The sequence below is a fragment of the Tamandua tetradactyla genome, chromosome 12 (assembly GCF_023851605.1).
Source record: "Tamandua tetradactyla isolate mTamTet1 chromosome 12, mTamTet1.pri, whole genome shotgun sequence".
Taxonomy (NCBI): Eukaryota; Metazoa; Chordata; class Mammalia; order Pilosa; family Myrmecophagidae; genus Tamandua; species Tamandua tetradactyla.
In genome coordinates, this window is record NC_135338.1 from 78840066 (window position 1) to 78858994 (window position 18929).

At 32.6% G+C, this 18929-nt stretch overlaps 2 long non-coding RNA genes and 1 other non-coding gene across 30 annotated transcripts in view; all 3 read right to left on the reverse strand.

The window, feature by feature from the left end:
* The window catches only part of LOC143652395 (uncharacterized), a 156144-nt gene extending 155814 nt beyond the window's left edge, over window positions 1-330 (reverse strand). For 17 of the 27 annotated variants that reach the window (XR_013160608.1, XR_013160630.1, XR_013160634.1 and 14 more), the window contains exon 1: window positions 200-329. This is a non-coding gene — a long non-coding RNA (uncharacterized LOC143652395). Of the gene's footprint in view, window positions 1-199 lie in introns of all 27 variants that reach the window. The other 10 variants (XR_013160617.1, XR_013160622.1, XR_013160613.1 and 7 more) reach the window with 5 other exon arrangements.
* A 216-nt stretch (window positions 331-546) lies between these two features.
* On the reverse strand, window positions 547-18144 carry LOC143652396 (uncharacterized). 2 transcript variants are annotated; one of them, XR_013160638.1, is made up of 5 exons: window positions 15604-18144; window positions 4849-5280; window positions 4279-4366; window positions 3555-3693; window positions 547-1881 (listed from the first exon to the last, which is right to left on the reverse strand). It is a non-coding gene; the product is annotated as an uncharacterized LOC143652396 (long non-coding RNA). The 2 variants fall into 2 exon arrangements; XR_013160637.1 differs by having other exon boundaries at window positions 4849-18144.
* LOC143652891 (small nucleolar RNA SNORD64) lies at window positions 15866-15933 on the reverse strand. Its single transcript, XR_013160937.1, has one exon. It is a non-coding gene; the product is annotated as a small nucleolar RNA SNORD64 (small nucleolar RNA).
* Window positions 18145-18929: the final 785 nt, after the last annotated feature.

Sequence of the window (18929 nt, forward strand, 5' to 3'; positions counted from 1 at the left end):
AATGTTGCTTGAAAAGTAATGTGTACAAAAATGGCTTCTGTATTACAAGAAAATAAATTAAGGGAAAACAAATACAGAAGGATCACTAAATTAAGACCCTGAAATGATCGAGAATGAATTTTGAAAACAAAAAATACCCAGTAAAACTGTAGTAGCAGTAGTGCATTAGAAAAACTGTATTAAAAACAGAAAAACATACCTGGTAGTTGGATAGGAAGACTCAATTTTAAAAATACTATTTCTCTCCTAATTAATCTATTAAATTTGAAGCAAATGAAATTAAAACTGCTTTTCCAACTTGAAAAATTATTGTAAGCATCAATTAGAGAAAAAATTTGAGTACAGACAGGGAATATTCTGAAAAAGAAGAGAAATGAAATAGAACTCAATGGAATAGACAAGATAGCATAAATCATCGGTAATTAAAAAGTATCAAGCGCAGATTAGGCATACAAATTAACAAAAGTATAAGCAATAACATATGGAAATTATGGCAGAACTTAAAATAAGAGGTAACTACTCAAGTGAAGGTAAGTTTGAAATTTAATGCTTTAGAACCAAAGTTATGACTCATACATTAAAAAATGACAAAAAATACAGCACAAACATATGTATGCAACTGATATAAATGTTTTTAAGTATACAAAACTCAAAAGCCATACAACACAAAATGATTATATATGAATACATAACTTCTGTACAACCAAAAATAAAACAGAAAGAATGGTAAAAAAAAAATACAGCTTATTTTATGTTCAATGAATGAAAATCAAAAGACTAACATCATTCATTGTAAATGAGCCCTTAGAAATCAGTAACAACATTAACTATTACTTCAAGACAAATGAAAACATTACAAGAAAAATGAGAACATAAGAGAAACGTGAAATACAATGGGCTATTAATGATGCAATGACCAAGCTTGACATTGTTTGCAATATTACATTGTCAAAGATTAAAAATACCGATACATACATTTGTACAGTTATAGGAAATAGGGAACTGGTGAAGAGAATTGATGAGAAAGGCTTTATATTAAGAGGGAATTCTGAATTTTCACTCAAAATGCAAATTCTGCACATCCTATGCCCCAGCAGTTTCAAGTCACAGGAATTATTCCAATAAAGTAGTCGGACAAATTCAAATTGATGTACATATAAGCATGTTCGTTGCAGAGAAAATTCGTAGCAAATATAAAGAATGTATAATCAATAAATTTCCATCTCTTTTACCAAGAGATGTTAAAGTTATATAACCAAATTAGAACAAGGGGCTCAAGAGAGTGTTAAAAGGGAAAATAAAATTATGGTCCTTCAAAAAAACTACATGCATAATTTTTATGAACGTACCCCAAAAGAATGCACACAAAACCCCATTAATAGCAGTTAACACTGAGGAGTGGAATTAGGAGGAAGAAAAGATACTTCAGAAGTGAATATATTATACTTTAAAAATTACATCTTCTAAATTTATTGAAAAAATGCTTTTTTTATGATTCAGCTTTAAAAATTTATCCTATAATAAGTGAGAATTAAAAATATATGCACTTCATACTTATGGACTCATTGAGATAGAACCCTCAATTCCATCACCCTGAGCTTCTTTGTGTAATGTCTCCACCATTCAAGCTCCTGGAATTTAGTTCAATGACAAAAATGAAAGCAGTCAACATGCCTAGTTATAATTCTTCATGATGATACACTTTGGGTCACTTTATCAATGTGAGCTTTTTCATTTTTCAGTCCAGTTTTTCTTATCTTCAAGAAGTGCCTACTCCAACACAGAAAAAGGAGGACTCTCCAAGCCTTGGGAAGACTGTATTTTACTTTTGGTGAAAGAGATGGCAGAAGCAATGATATCAGTTTCCTATGTAGTCAACATCTGAGAGGAAACAGAGGGAGAGTGTAAAAAAGGTGAGAAGCACACCCTATGAGATCTCTAAGGGTTAATTAACATTTTGCATAAAATGAAATGTGAAATTCAATATATTATGAAGAAATAGCAAGTGGTACACAATTCTTTCCAGAATTTCCTAACAATAAGAAAGTTAAATATAGGGGTTATTTCTTCTAATACCCTTGCTAAAATGGATAAACAGATTTTTTCAACATTTTCACTCATCTCTTTTCAAATATATATTTGGTTTTAACTATGTATTCAGTGTTATTTCATGCAGTCTACATGAATTTCTGTATAGGCAACATAACAGACAATGCCTAAATATTACATGAAGTGCCTAGAATTCAAATAGCTAAACATTACAATGAAAAGAACAAACCTAGTTCAATTTATTTTATTAGAAAAATACTAACCATACTAAAAAGATAGAGACCTTACAATGATACCTGGAAATAAGCTACAGGTCTTAAACATTATTCCAGCTGGCCAACAAAACTGTTATGTAGACAACCCCCAAGTCATCATCATTCTATCTAGATATGAGCAGCAAACTAAAAGGGGAATAGTAGGAAAAGAAGTAAAAATGAAAAGCAACTGCTGATGCAATGGGGTTTGAATGCATTCAGAGCTTTGAATTCTCCATTTGTCAGAATATTATTCATTTCTTTAACAACAGTTCCCACTCATTATTTTAGACAGTTACATAGCTTTAGCATTTCTGCAACTTTGTACATTAAGCTATCAGCCTATTCCACCTGGGCTCAACTCCCTTTTGTATTCCCCAAATTGACTTAATGGCATATATGTCTTCTATTCTTGCTTAGTCTTCTCCAAAACTCACCAAATTAAAAAAAATAAAGAAAACTTTATCCTATAGCAAGCAATCCATTTTCTGGTTGTTAAAAAGCATGTGCTAGAAATTTAGACTACGTGGAAATGCAGAATTCTGAATATCAATTTAGAAACTGACCTCATAGGGATAGATACAGGTTATGATGGAAACACTGCATGGAAGGACCACAAAATTTAAAAAACACCTACTAGGAATCTTCACAGGTTTATCATTTAACTACTGTGCCCTCTTTCATGAGGTCCTAAATGCTGTGCTACAGTAATTTTAGAGTTTGTGTTGGCCACATGACATTTTTAGCCAATAAAATGTGGCAGAAGTAATGGTGCATGACTTCTGAGAATCATAAAAGCCACAGCTTTTCACAAGGCTCTCTCTGAATACTTTCCTCTGGGAAACAGTGTATGCAGTTACTCTAATTGAAAGACTCAACTGAATCAGATTTCAAGTAATTCCAAACCATATACCAAAGATGTGACTAAAGAAGCCTCCAGATGCATCAAATCATCCAGATTTTTGAATCACCCTCAGCCATCTGAGATTTCCCAGTTGATCTCACAAGCATTCTGGATGCTGTCAGCAGTATTGACCCACTGAATACACGGATATAACACAATGATTGCTTCAGTTACTGTTATAGAGCAATAACTACCACCTAAACTGATAGCAGTGCTCAGTAACTTTTTAAGTCACCAAGCTTAAGAAAATCAGGGTGTATAATTCCTGTCTAACCAAAGTCCCTCTAACCATTCCTACCCTATCCCATCGCATCCTACCCCATTAAATGTGTACTCAACTGCCTTACAATTGTATTTCCAAGGGTTATTCCTGGGAGTGAAGAGTCTGTCAGTGATGAATACAGCAGAGTATCATTCACTGGTGGTACCATTCTTGGTATTAAAAATAAAGATGGCAAAAGTGTACCTTCTTGGAACTTTCATCTCCTGGCAGGGGAAAAAGGAAAACATTGCAGGGCGAGATATACAACATTCCAATGGAACAGTTTAATAAGCAGGGAAAGTAGAGAGCCATGCTGAACTTTGTTTAAAAAAAAAAACTCTACTTATAAACATTTCATCATTTGTAGCTGGCCTATTTTACATCAAACATGACACTACCACTTTTTAGTATCAACACCTTTTTATTGGTTCTATAACTTTTATCATTATCACAACACAAAATATCTGATTTCCCCATTTCACAACTTCCCCATTTCACGATTTCTAATTTTTGGACACCTGGTCAATTTCATTATAAGATTCTATAAGTAAACTAAATGAAGGAATACATATAATAATCCCTTTACTTTGCTGTAATATCTAATTTGGTATAATATCTACCAACCCCTTTACTTTGGTGTAATATCTCTAATTCACTAATTCATCAATGTGCAGGCACAGCTGATAATTTCAAGGTCCCCAAGAACAATATCTGTACCAATATTAATTATTTTCCTGAGCCTAGGCAAAGGGCCTCATTCCAAAACAGAACTTCTTTAAGCAGAACTTCTTTATTTACTAACTTCTTACCTGCAGTGTACAGCTGAATGGTTAGAGTTTCTGAAAATGTCAGCAGTTCTGAGATTATCTGCAAATGTCTTTTTAGCCTCATGATCACCTGAAAAGTACAATGTACAATTTAGCAAAGGTTAGATACAAATCAGGCATCTGAACATAATAATTTAGGGTAAATTTACGCTGGTCAGGCATAGGGAACGCTGGACCAGTAAATTTGACTAGCGAGAGAGACGACTTGATCAGATCACCTTTATATCAAATGCTTCCCTTGCTAATTTGAATAATCTTATAGACTATTGTAACTATAAATATTTACTTGAAATCCTTCTGACAGATTCAACCACTGCAGAAAGAATTTAAAAATTCCACTATCTCTTTCTCAGAAATTAATTAAGGGTAACACAATCTGTTCCTAAAGACTCTCATCCAACAACTACTCACAACTATTATCAGCACCCACAAATAAGGCATTTCCACTATGAATAGTAATCATCTTTAAATGTTTCTGGGTTATATTAATTTTCAAGGACTATTTTCTTTACTCAAATGTTTGTCGACCTAGATATTATCTTTGGCACCTACCTCCAATCCCATCGCCCAGAGTCTAGCTTCTTTCCTCAGGTGATCCAATATGCTTTGTTTTAATGTTTTAAGAATCTCTGCTGCACTAGTCTCTAAATTGCATGTTCTTTGGATGATCATTCACAAAAACCATTCATAATAGCCAGTAGGAAAACAAAGGTGAATACAACAGCCAGCGCTCCCAAAACCTTGAAAGGCAAGGATGGATGAAGGAACAAACAGGTTGCCTTTATAAACACCTCCCTCTCTGTTGTTTAAATGTTCATTTTAAATAACATTACAAATTCAAATGCAGAACATAGAAGCAGTTCTTGTGTTTCCACCACTGTATGATGTGTTCTTCCAAACAATCTTCTACTCACATATGATTATATTCATTTCCTATTTTTTCATGTAGCAATAAACCAACATGTAAACCATGCATGCTTTACTCTGCAAATTCACATATACAAAAATTATAAACATGATAAAATAATCACCATTATAACAATGACTATGAAATTATTTAATTATTTTCCATGCTGTGGAAATAATTTATCATCAAGAGTTCTCTTTAGAGTAACTAGAAGCAACATACACATACCTTAGTAAACAAAGACAACTAATTTATGCTTCTTCAAAAATAACATCATTTAAAATATTACACTTTTTGATTCAAGAATTTTTTTTCCAAAGTTTGTATTATGTTTAGGTGAACTACAATAATTTCTTCCTCTTTATATTTATTGCTGGATATTTCAGATGTACAAGTTACTATCTGTTAGTATATTCAAACTATAAGTCTTTCTTCTCTGTAAATTTTCTAGAATTGGTATATATAAACCCCCAGCAAAAATTTATACCATTTCATAAATTATACATGCTTAATTTTGATTATCATTGCTAAAATTGTTTGAAAAGATATACTGATTTATATTTTAATCAATACTAGATAATATCCTCAGAAGAAATTTCCAGAACTTATTTTACATACAACACAGATACAGAAAACTTTTGGCATTTGGGTCTAATTATCATACATAATATATGAATATAACTACCTCAAAGAAAAAAATGTTAAAAGTAAAGTAAAACAGAATGTTCATAAACACAGAAATTATATATATATGTATATATACGGAAGCAGATTAGCAATTGATATGACCAGAATATTTATTTAATATAAAAATTAGTATAAGCTTGGCTATAATAGAAATATTTTAAGCTTAGAAAATACTATTAATTTTCAAATTAAAATGAAATGTAAATAAGTAGAAATAAGTAATACCCTTTTTAAAAACCAGTATCAGGTCTATACTCCTAATCTAATTTTATGGGTGAGTATATGCATATACATATATACATAGATCTGTCAAGACCATATATATGTACTCTTTGTACATGTATACATGCACATACATAGTGTAACAAAATAACAATGATTGTTTAACAATTTGAATGTTTTCTAACTCTGAATATCTTGATTTAAAATAATTGCTTTGTTATGTCTTCCTTGTCTTTCCTAAAGATAAAATACAGGTAAAATACAGCCCAGGGTTTAGATTATAACCCTTGGTATTTGCTACATCATATACTTAAGAAAAAACTTCAGCCCATGGGCTGAAGTTTTCTTCTACATAGGATAATACTTTGAAGATAAAGCGGCAATCTCTGATTCTTCCCCAAAACCTAGTATACAAACACCAAAATGTTATGTAACTTTAAGAGATCAATTATTAATTAAACATTGCACTGCCAAAACTTTAACAGAAGTCAATGTAACTATGATATTTTACAGTGAAATATTTACAAATTTATACCCTGTGAGACTCTAGTTATTCAGAAATACTTAAAATGGCATGTTTATCTGTTATTTACAAGATTGTTTTGAATGTTGTCAAGCAGTGCAACTAAATTCAATATTGAACAGTTCAAAGAGGTAGAATAAAATTTACTTTATACAAAGACATTTCCCATAATGGTTACAAATCTATATTTATAGAGTGACCTATCAGCAACAAAATCCAACTGCAAAAGTATTTAGGTACAATTTTTTAATGTACACAAGCACTAAACAATGGCTAAAATCTAAGTAATAACTGCAAAAGAAGAAAGCAGAAAACTTTTCTCATTACCCTAACAATGTAATAAACAGATACTAAAATGTATATCGCTCAAACAACTCACAATTTTATACTGCTAAGATTTACCTGAAGAAAATAATGAAACCATGAAATTTTACAATGAATTATTTACAAATTATACTTTGTGAGACTCTATACATCTAGAAATCCTAGATGTTAAAAATTAAGAACTATCTGATTATTTACAACGTTGTCTTGAATATTGTCATGCAATCAAGGGAACACATACAGAAGATCTGTGTATAGTTCCAAGAGGTAGCATAAAAATCTCTTTAACAAGCTCATATTTTGAAACAGCAAAAATTAGATGTATGGCCTATCATATCAGGATGTTCAGTGCATCCACAATGAATTTACCAAATTAATGTATATGGTTTTCCAAGTACAATTTAACAAATAAAATATACTTCCAACTTAATACAATGGGAGTCTTCTATGAGAATGGCATAAATTCCTTCAATCTCGTCATTTTCTCCTTCTAATAAATAAATATATGACAAATTCTGCCTAGCTACAGGAGTCTGTTTTTCAGCAATTTCATTGCCAAGTCAACTGCAAAAGATAAAAGCACTACAAATTTACAACGATACAGGTACAAAATTATACTTCATGAGACTTCGTATACAGAGAAATAATTAGCGTTTAAAACTAATTCTTAATTGCCCATTATTTATAAAGTTGTCTTGAATATTCCCATACAACAAATGCACAAAGAACCAGTTTGGAGAAAAGTTCTCTGTGAATATGAATCACATCATGAACCTAAGTACCTCCTGAAAAGTAAGATGTACCTACATGCCCTTTAAATAGGCAGAGGTATTAAATAGACAAGAAAGTTTAATGATTACACTCTGAATTTTTCTTCTATATGAATATATGGTAAAAAGCATTTTAATAATCACTCTATCACCATCTTTAACTTGACAATTTATATATAAACAAATATTTTTGTTATTTAACCAAGAGGTTAACCCATTTTTGATTTATAGAAGTTACAGCAATCCAACAAAGATTACGCAAAAATGAATAATCCACATCAAAAAAGTTTCTACACTATAATTTTATATGAACAATCTATATTGACAAACTTGAAGTGTTACTAAATTATTATACAACACAGCTGTTTAACCATAATCCAAAATAGCCACCATACAGAGCTCTTAAAAATAAATGTCTGCTTAAGTTAAATATTCCAAACTTTTAACATGTTTATAGAATATATGTATATCTGCAATCTCTATAAACAAAATATAAAGCAAGAGCAGTGAGTATTATAGATATAAGATAAAAAAAATACCCAGTATATCCATATCCCAGCTGAAAAACCAGTAAAAAGCAGAGGGAAGCCAATGTAAATACATGTATATCAGCAATATGAATACATCTAAAAAGACCTCATGTTTTAGAGAAATAATAACTATATACTCAGTCATCTAAAAATCTCACTCAATAGTCTGGAGATTTGGTGTATATTTTGTTAAGAAAAAAGAAAAAAACCCTTCTGATCTATAATTTTTTAAGTAAAAAATATTAACATTATGACAGCAATTCCTGCAAATCTACAAGGACAGTTGGTACAAAAAATATATCTGAATACTATACACATGATTACCTAATCACTCTCCCCATAGACAAAGTCACCGAGTAAACACACAAAGAAATTTTTTTTCTACCAGGGTTAATCATTAAGCTACTTATTATGTGTGTATGCGTATGGGGGGCACGGTTATTTCTATATTCCTATAAAAGTTCAGATGATATATAAAAAATTTTTTTATTATAATACAACAGTTAAATGCTCTCTATTCTGTCCTCCCTTCCAACAACCCACTGAACACAGGGAGAGACAAGCTAACAATTACATTAACATTTTATATATCTGCATATTATAAATATGAATGGTGATTTCTTTATGCAGACAAATAATAGCTAATTTAAAAACCTCAAAACAATAGGAAAAGAATTAAAATGCCATAAAGCCATCCAACTTACAAAATACACTTCAATAATTCGATCCAGCAACCAAATAAATCAATAATAGGTATGGTTTACCAATTTGATTGGGTACACTAAATTTTCTATTTCGTGTAATAAATAGTATTTGATACACACGTATGTATGCATGTACATACATAAACACACACATACAGAGACACACACTTAAATGGGTATCACAGCAATCCATATATATAAAGGACTACAATTTTAAAGCATAAACAATTATATTCACAAAACCTCTTTTCAGCCACCTAATTATTTAGAACAACATAGAAATAGGTCTATCAGGGAAAAAATTATTTGATAATTAAATAATTAATACATTTACAAAACATGCAGATATATAATATTCCTATAGGTTAAAAAATCTCAGCATAAAAACTGTGTTTGTTATGGATGCATAATACAAAACATCTCTGTGACTGCTCCACAATCTATACTAAACTCAGGTTTGATATGCCATTTCTATTCCACCCGCCCCCCCCCCAAAAAAAAAACCTTACAAATTAGCTAAATCACTATATGACGAAAAAATGTTTTAAAACAAGGTCAACTATTATCATTAAAATTCAATTCCATTGACAAATGAGAATTTTTCTAACCTTTGCTATACCCCACATGTAGAAATTTCAAGATGTTATATAAAAGCTGTGCCCAAAGGAGCTGGGTTTGGGGGAGAATCTAAAAACCAAAATTATAAAAGACAGACTGACAGTTATAATGGCATTTCCAGCATGGTGCACCTTGTCAAACATTGATTTCATATACTGCATGTGTAATATGAAATATTAAGCTAAATATTATACTGTTAAGATCACTTTCTATATTATATTATACATGTATATGTGTATATGTGTGTGTGTGTGTGTGTGTGTGTTTAAAACCAAAACATTGAGGTTAATGATCCAGTAAACACAAAGGCTAGATTTAACATGTTTTTACAAACAAAAATGGTTCTTTCCTAATAAAATAGGTATTTACAGTGAGGTTTATACAGCCAGAAAATGAGATTTCCAAGAAACTATTATCTAGCATAATAGTTTTTAGCATTGTATTATTTAGCATTAGAAACAAAAGGTATAAAAATATCCACCGGGCTTATATTACCACTGAGTGGCAATTTCATAATTTCACTGGCAAAGAAAAATGCTTAACAGTATATTTACCAAAAATATAGGGGCCATATTAAGAGTTGTTGCTGCACATATACATATGAACACAACACCCCAAAATCTTCCCACTCTCTATCCTCTAAATCCAGATCTTATGACCAAACAAAAATTATATAGTCTAACAATTTAAATGAAAAAAGAAATGCAAACTTTCAGTCACCTCTGTGCTTGACAAGATCGTATAATATAATACATCTGTCTATATAGAGACTACAAAACCAAACCCAGCCCAAAATATCCAAGTGAAACTAGAGAGGCTGGACTGCTGTGCACAAACTGAATTGCCAAAAGAAAATCTTACATCACATACATTTAAAGAATAATATTTACAACCAAGACCTCCATCCATAGACTAGTGTTAATAAAATGTCTTCTTTATCAGTTATATACAGAATAGTCCCCCCCAAAACCTACAATAATCCAAAGCATTTTTTAATACACATCACTTCAGAGAAGTGTGAACAATTCTCTACCTAAAATACTTATTCAATTTATTCTACCTCACTCTACAAAAAATATCATTCGTCATTTTAGCAAAGTCACAAAACTATGACATATTTGGTTACTTCATACAAAATAGTTTCGATATTCAAAATACACCCAAAACCTACAAAATAACTAATACTGTTCTCATTATTGTATAAAACACTTTTCCATGTTCCTTGCCTTTCTCCACAAATAAACACTCAAAAAATGAATACAGAATGCTACGTAGCTTTTTAAAATGGCATAAAAACTCCTATGTAAAATTCTGTTCCAGAAGACAATTTTACCAAATTTCCCATTAAAAGCATCCTTTGGAAACCAGCTGCCATCCCATCAACTATTACAAATATCTAAAAAATGGTAAATTTATGTTAAACACATCTAGGCTTTTTTGCCTCTCAGATGGCCAGATGTTGATATGAAAGGCATTTTTACTTTTACGTTTGTACCTTTGGAATTTTGAATCAGGTGACTCTATTACTTATACAGAATAAGAGAGAATTAAAAGATAAGTGAATGAGTCACCCCCAGAGAGCATCTTTTATTGCTCAGATGTGGCCTCTCTCTCTCAGCTGATACCACAAGCGAATTCACTGCCTGCCCACCAGGTAGGACATGACTCCCAGGGGTGCAAACCTCCTGGCAACATGGGATAGAAATCCTAAAATGAGCTGGGACTCAGCATCAACGGACTGAGAAAACCTTCTCAACAAAAAGGGAGAGGAGAGAAATGAGACAAAATAAAGTGTCAGTGGCTGAGAGATTTCAAACAGAGTTGTGAGGTTGTCTTGGAGGTTGTTCTTATGCATTATATAGATATCCCCTTTTTACTTTATGGTATATTAGAGTGGCTAGAGGGAAGTATCTAGAACTGTAGAACTGTGTTTCAGTAGCCATGTTTCTTGAAGATGATTGTATAATGATACAGCTTTCACAATGTGACTGTGATTGTGAAAACCTTGTGACTGATACTCCTTTTATCTACAGTATGGACAGATGAGTAAAAAATATGGATAAGAAATAAATAATAGGGTGAACAAAGGTTAAAATAAATTGAGTAGGTTGAAATACTAGTGGTCAATGAGAGGGAGGGGTAAGTGGTGTGGCATGTATAAGTTTTTTTTTTTTTTCTTTTTCTGGAATGATGTAAATGTTCAAAAAGATGACCATGGTAATGAATATACAACTATGTGATGATATTGTGAACCACTGACTGTAACCATGTCAAGAATGTATGCATGTCAAGAATGTCTGTATGTTATTTACAATTTTTTAAAAATCAAAGAAAAGGTTAAGTGAAACAAATGATAGGAATGAGCATGTCACTTAAGTTATATAAAAAGTCACTTTTTTAGAGCTGAATAATGAAGTATTTAGGAGTAAAAGGTTTTCTGCATATACTTTAAAATATTTAAGCAAAAAAAAAGATAAGCAAATTTAGAAAAATGTTAACTTTGTTAAATATTAGTTTGGAGTGTATGGAAATTCATTATTTTATTTACAATTCTATACATTTGAAAATTTGTGACAGAGTAAAACAAACAAAAAAACTTTAAACAGTGAAAATAAAATTTTTAATTCTTAAAAAAAAAAAATCTAGGCCTTTGAGCTTGACTTTTGTATTCCAAGAAGGATTAAGCAAATAAGAATAAAATATTTTCCATGTCTAATTTCATTCTCTGGGATCTCTTAACATTCAATGGAACAAGTCATGCATATTCCACACTCAATGAGCAGTTTATATTTCCATTTCAATATCATTAACCAAAAAGAATTTCCCCAAGTATTTCAAAAATTGGTAAGATAACTATATCCATAAAAGCAGTTAATAATAAAGTATTACTAATGAAAATGTTAAAATGCTGCCAGGAAAAAAAAAAGTGATCCCTACTTGGAAGGACTCTTACTAGTAAATTTTTCAAAGGATCATGGGACTCTAAATCAAGAAAAATATTCTTGGTCTTTATCTTTCTAAATCCATAGATAATCCAATGAAATGTGCATACTTGAACAGCAGAACGAAGTTCAACTTAATATGAGGACAATATACAACAATATGCTGCTGCCCATGCTTCTGAACCTGGTTGAAGTGTCTATGAACTGTTGTTTCATTTCTATCTTGCAGGGTTCAAGACAGAAATAGAGATTGTCCAGGCTACTTTAAATATTTTAAGTTTCATATCTCTGAAATCATTTTCAGTTCAGTAAATACTCATTTGCCAAGCTATGATATGGATGGCATTATTGCAAGAAAACTTGATGAAATGTTGTCTTGCTACTGCCAGACTAGATGAATGAATAGAGTAAGATCTACACAGTGGTTCTAATCAAGGCCTTGACTAAATTTTATAAAACTTCCAAGTAAAAATGGTCCTACTGAGGACTTTTTTAGAAAGCAATATAAAACTTCTAAATACTAAATCTAAGCACCAAATATAACCACCAGAGCATTCATAGGCAAGTTATAATATGTGTTAAAATTTCCGAAGAAAATACATATTTCCCAAACTCAACACCCAGAAATCCAATGGCATATCCAGTTTATGGTCCATTTAAAACAGTCCAGTAGTGGATTTAAAACGAAGCATATGCATGCTCACAAGGTAAGTCAAGTTATGCAGCATTTGTTATCTATGGATGCAAACTAGATTAAGAATCTTAATCTTCCCACACGAGGACAATTAAGAAATTACCAGGCCTAAGAAATCAATATGCTAATAATTAAGATTGCATCTTTTCTTTAAAATGGTCTTCTCAGACATCTACTTTTCTCTGAAAATTTTAATTTATTGGCCATTTTTTTCTTAAGTGAAAATTAGTATGGGTGATACATTAAGATAATTATCAAAAATAAGCTTGTTTCCTCAAATGAAGTAAGAAATTTAAACGAATTGAGTAACTGCTTCTTCATCAATGATGTACCAATTCATAGTCCCAAATTATAAAATAAATAAATTTTATCTATCCTCCCCTCCTTTTGACCCCAAGGCTGCTTTTTGGCAGGGGTGGGTGCAAGGACTAGGAAGTGAACCGGGGTCTCCTGCATGGCAGGTAAGCGTGCTACCACTGAACCTCCTGTGCACTCTACAATGGCTACTTTTAATCATCCCTACTTATTATAATATTGCAAAAGAAAAATATAAATGAATATAGTATTTTGCATTATTTAGATTATTATAGAAGACAATGTCCTTTCAAAATTCACTATTCATTCACACATACTGGCACATCAATGGCAATTCTATCTCCTAACTACCCACATCATTCCAATATTTAAACTTACTTTCACATATTGCTAACAATTGGAATAATCCTGACACTACTCAATTTCCATTTCTTCCTTCACATGGGGACAACTAAAAGACAGGCCAAATCACTTTAGTCTTGGTTTCTCTCTTCTTCTCATCCAACAGTGTGCTCAACATCTACTGTTAACTAAGTCACTTGATTACTCTCATTAAATTGCCCCTTCCCATCAATCAGCTTGGCTAGATCTCAAATTCCCTTAGCAGAATGAACATTGTCTGCTGTCACATCATAAAGCCAACACCCTAAAATGCCATATCCTTTCCTGGATTCTTATTTACAAAAGATTTCCTTTAAGCTACCTGTAAATAAAAAGCATCCCCAGAAGATTTCGCTGCCACCCACCCCCCAGTGGAGCTCCCCATGCCTCAGCTTCATGTCTATCCCATTTCCATATCATCCCCACCCCACAATATATATTATAGGATTTATATTTTTTTCTCCTTCCTTTTTCTTCTTCCTCCTCCCCACTATCCCTTGCATGCAAGATTATAAAACTTTGCTATGGGCCCTGCCCTTCCTTCTCCTCCTTCTGTTCACCTTGGTAGTATGTGGGTGAGATGGGGAGGTGGGATCCCCAAATAAATATCAGCCCAACAACAAAAAAGCATCTCCAGAAATGTGGTTAACAGCACAGGGCTAGACTGCTTCCCCTCCCCCAGTAATGTCTGCCCACAATAGGTTGCATCAACCACCCAAGGTGTTTCCTCCAAGTTAACAGTATACCGACAGAAACCCACCCTCATTCTTTGCCTTTTTCATTCAACTATATGCTTCTAGTCTAATTCAGATAATAGAGGGTATCTGACTTCTCTCAATCCATTCAGCATATTCCTATAGGCCAGCATAGGTTACACAAAGAGAAACCAAACAAATGTTAGAGATAATAAATACATTAAAAATTTAAGACAGGAAAATATGGACTTAATAAGGGAAAGAACTATGAAAATACACCTCACTTAAAAGAATGTTTAATCTTCTGAACCCCAACAACTTTACAGCCTAAACCAATTACTTATCAAACAGTAACAAGTCTCACATCAAACATTCATATATGTATGCAAACACACACACATACACACATGCACACACCATATCGACAAATTAACATGACAATTTGAAGACAAAATCATAGTATTTTCAACTACATATGGTAGTTTTATCATATCGTTTTTTTCCAAACTACATGTTTAATCACTACTTCCCTCATAAAGCACAAACACTTATAATAGAATGCTAACTACAAATAACAAAATAACTATTACTCATACAAGCAAAGATAAATATTATGGAAATTGTGAAACTAAAGACTTGGTACATGAAGGTCATCACTGAAGAAAAGCATGACATTTCACAAAACCTTTCATCTCTCTGGGATTGAACTACAAATCAGCAATTTCATCCCCTTAACTAAATCATAGAATTCTAACTCACCAACTATGCCTTGGCAGGAAACAGAAAATGGTAACTTATTACAAGAATAATTAAGGTCTCATCCTATACCAAAACAATGTCTCAAAAAATACTAGATATTTTACATTTATGTGGAAAATGGATAAGATGCCTCATGGAGTTCAAGGACTTCTCCTCAGGAAAGTCTGATACAATGATAAGACTGGGAAATACTAATAATCGGAAAAAATGCATAGCATTTCCCAATCCTTACTCACCTGAAGTTATCACTTGAAATGCATCGTGGAAAGAAGACAAAAGTGAGATATGCCAAATCTACAAACATGGAAGATATCCTACAAAAAAGGGAACTGTAGTACTGAATTTAAAATTAACCTCCTCTACTGCACTGAAAAAAATTACAGTTCCTACTCACCACCCTGCACAACATATATGGGAAAAATAACTTGTGAAATTCAGTCTAATAAACTTGATCTTCAGAAAGTTTTTGTTCTGATTCCCTTGGCTGACACTTAGGCTGGACTTCAGAGTAATTACAATGAGCTTTCCCTTCATCAGGCTCGGTAAACATATCTCATCATAAATCCAGCCAAGGTCTTTCACAATAATCAGCACAGTTCTATAAATGGATTCTTACCTGCAGACACTACATACATCTCTACCCACAGACACTCCCCTTGGCCTGAGAGAATAAATCAGTTTTATGCAACAATGGATATGCCACAGTAGCAGTATCACTCAACTGGCAAAGTATTAAGGAGAGAAAAAAAACAGAAAAAAAGTCATAGACCAAAACAAAACAAAACAATCTGATAGAACACTGAGATCTTAGATTTCTTGGAATTACATATGTGATACCTTATTTCCTCAAGCAAATCAACCAATAAATCTAAACAGAAATACTTCAAATATCACCACAAACATCCAAACAGACATAAAATCAAGAACTTGCTATTTCCCCCAGCATATTATTATAAACTAATTTCAGGAACTAGATAATATTTACCACACCCAACAAAGTATTTCAGGGTTAAATATTAAACAAGAAATGGAAGAATAAATGAGGATGGCCAAATAAAATTAAGGCAGTCCATCGTGGATTAACTGACTAAAAGGGGGAAAATAAATAGTATCAATGGCTAGGAAATTTCAAATAAAGTTGAGGTCATTCTGGAGGTTATTTCTATGCAAGTTTCAGTCAAATATTGCAAACTTCCATAACATGGCAAACCCAATGAACAGTGTTTCCAGGAATCCTAAAGATATCCTGTGCTCTATAAAATATTGCTCAAATTTTTACTCAAATTTCAAAGTCTTAAAACTTCCCAATTGTTTCAAACCTCTAAAACCCAGAGATGTCAGACTTCCCAAGTACAACAACCAGTTTCATCATATCATCCCTTTACTCCTTAATGACAAATCCCTTTTCAGCTTTGAAGCAGTTCAAGAGTCATCACCCAGATATCCTTCCTCATTTTTAAGTCTCTTAAAACTCTTAACTGACTTTATTCGCATAACTGTCCGAACAATAACAAATCAGACTGTTGGCAACAGGTTACTTCTCTTGTAGGAACATCAACAGCAGCCACTGTCTACTTCTAAATTTTTGATCCCTCTCGCCTTAAACTTTTTACTACCCTACAGAAACAGTACAGACCTAACCCAGGAACATGTCAAAAGTGTAATGCTACTGTAGGAATACAGATACCAGCCCATGTGAAAGGAGATGGAGATTCCAGATGTCTGGTCAAGTGAAAACAAATTTAACTCCACCCTGTAACAGCAGGAAGTAGCCAGAACAGACTGATGCCCCGACTCTGACCCCATTCCCTATATGTCTGGCATCTTGTCTTGTCCACTTTCATGTTATAAAAACAAAAAGGGATGTCAGGGAACCCCTCAGGTTGGTAAAGGCCCCCTTTGTCTGGGTTGATTCAGAGGGGCCCTTTACCAAACTGCTGCGTTCATTAACCATACAGGGCAACAACCCAGACAGAACCAGTTCCCACCTCACCCAGTTCCCACCTCTTTAACTCCCAGTTCGTACCTCAGTAATTGCCAAGCTTGGTTTGAACCCACCACTGAACAGCTGCCAACTGCTTACTTGACCCCCACTTTTCAAAACAGCCAACAAGAATCTGCCAATTCCCCATGCCCAGAAAAACCCTCAGTTCCTCCGTTATAAAAGATATTCTCTTCTCCTCCCCAAAAAGGCTAGAGTTTAGACTTTAGACCCCCTCTGCAGAGCCTCTCAATAAATTTCCTGCCTTAAAAAAACTAAGGCAGACTAGACGAAAAGCACAATGTACAATAATAGGTCTATTGATACATGGAGATTTTGAAGAAGGTCTAAACTAAGTTCCAACAACTGACACAAGAAGTGAAATAGTCCAATTAATACAATCCAAGTTTTTTAAATCATGGAAATAGTAAAACGTGCAACTTTTCCTGATACATATCTCTTTGTAGAAATAAAATTACTGACTATCAGGAACAGTAGGTTTCTTTTCAACTATTTTGTGGCCAAAATGACCACACATATAGGGATCTCTATAAATAGCTATACAAATAATTTATATGCATAAATAAGGTAGGAATAGATATCCCATACAATTTAAATGTGCTAATATTTACTTCCTTAAGGCCATTTTGTTATCCTGATCAACTGTAAAACAAGAAATGATTAATAATCATCAAATCTTCAGTTAAATTGAAAATTTCTCAAGAGGAATGGCAAAGAGACAGCTAATTGTGTTTATTTTGGGGGGAAACAGGAATGATAATTATAGGTTTTTTTAAAATATATATCTTTTAATGCTAATTTGAATTTCAACTTTGAATATGTGTTGTTTTTTAGTTTAAAACAAATTAGTTTAAGACAAAGAAAAAACTAATCAAACGATAAGACTTCTTCACGAATCTTACTAGGAGTGCCACTTTTTAAAATTAATCTTTCTCAGAAAAGGAAATTAACCTAAGTCTTCTACTAACCATTTCCATTCAAAATTAAAATTCTCATATCATAGGCAAGGAGGCATTTTGGATTTCAGTGCACAGCAGTGATGATATTAAAAGTGGAAAAAGAACTAGTAGAACTGTTTCTTCAAATATATGTCTCTTTCAAAGAGAATACCACAACCACAGTAACAAAATCCTTGAAGTACAAAGCAGAAGTCACTTCAGGGTTGTGCACCTCCTAGTCCACAGGTTTACTGAACTATCTCAGAACCAATTTCTAATTCTCTCTGACAATAACAATAGCCAAGTTACTCTTTACAGAATATTAGCTTGCCACATGAGCAACGCAGCCCTTTATCAACAGGAACATCTAAAATGCTCTGCACCTTCCTTTTTCCATACTTAATATCCTTGGTCTGCATCTCAAATCTTGTTCTTCTATTTATTAGAACTTCCCTATTTCACTGAGAGAACTTCTCACTCTTGTGAACTCAAGTATCATTTACAGATTTCTACTTTTTGAATAAAATGAATAAAACTTGTCTCCACAAATACAATGTAAATATCATGACAAGGTATTTAGCATTATTAACACAAGTGATAGAATAGAATAGATGTATTCTAT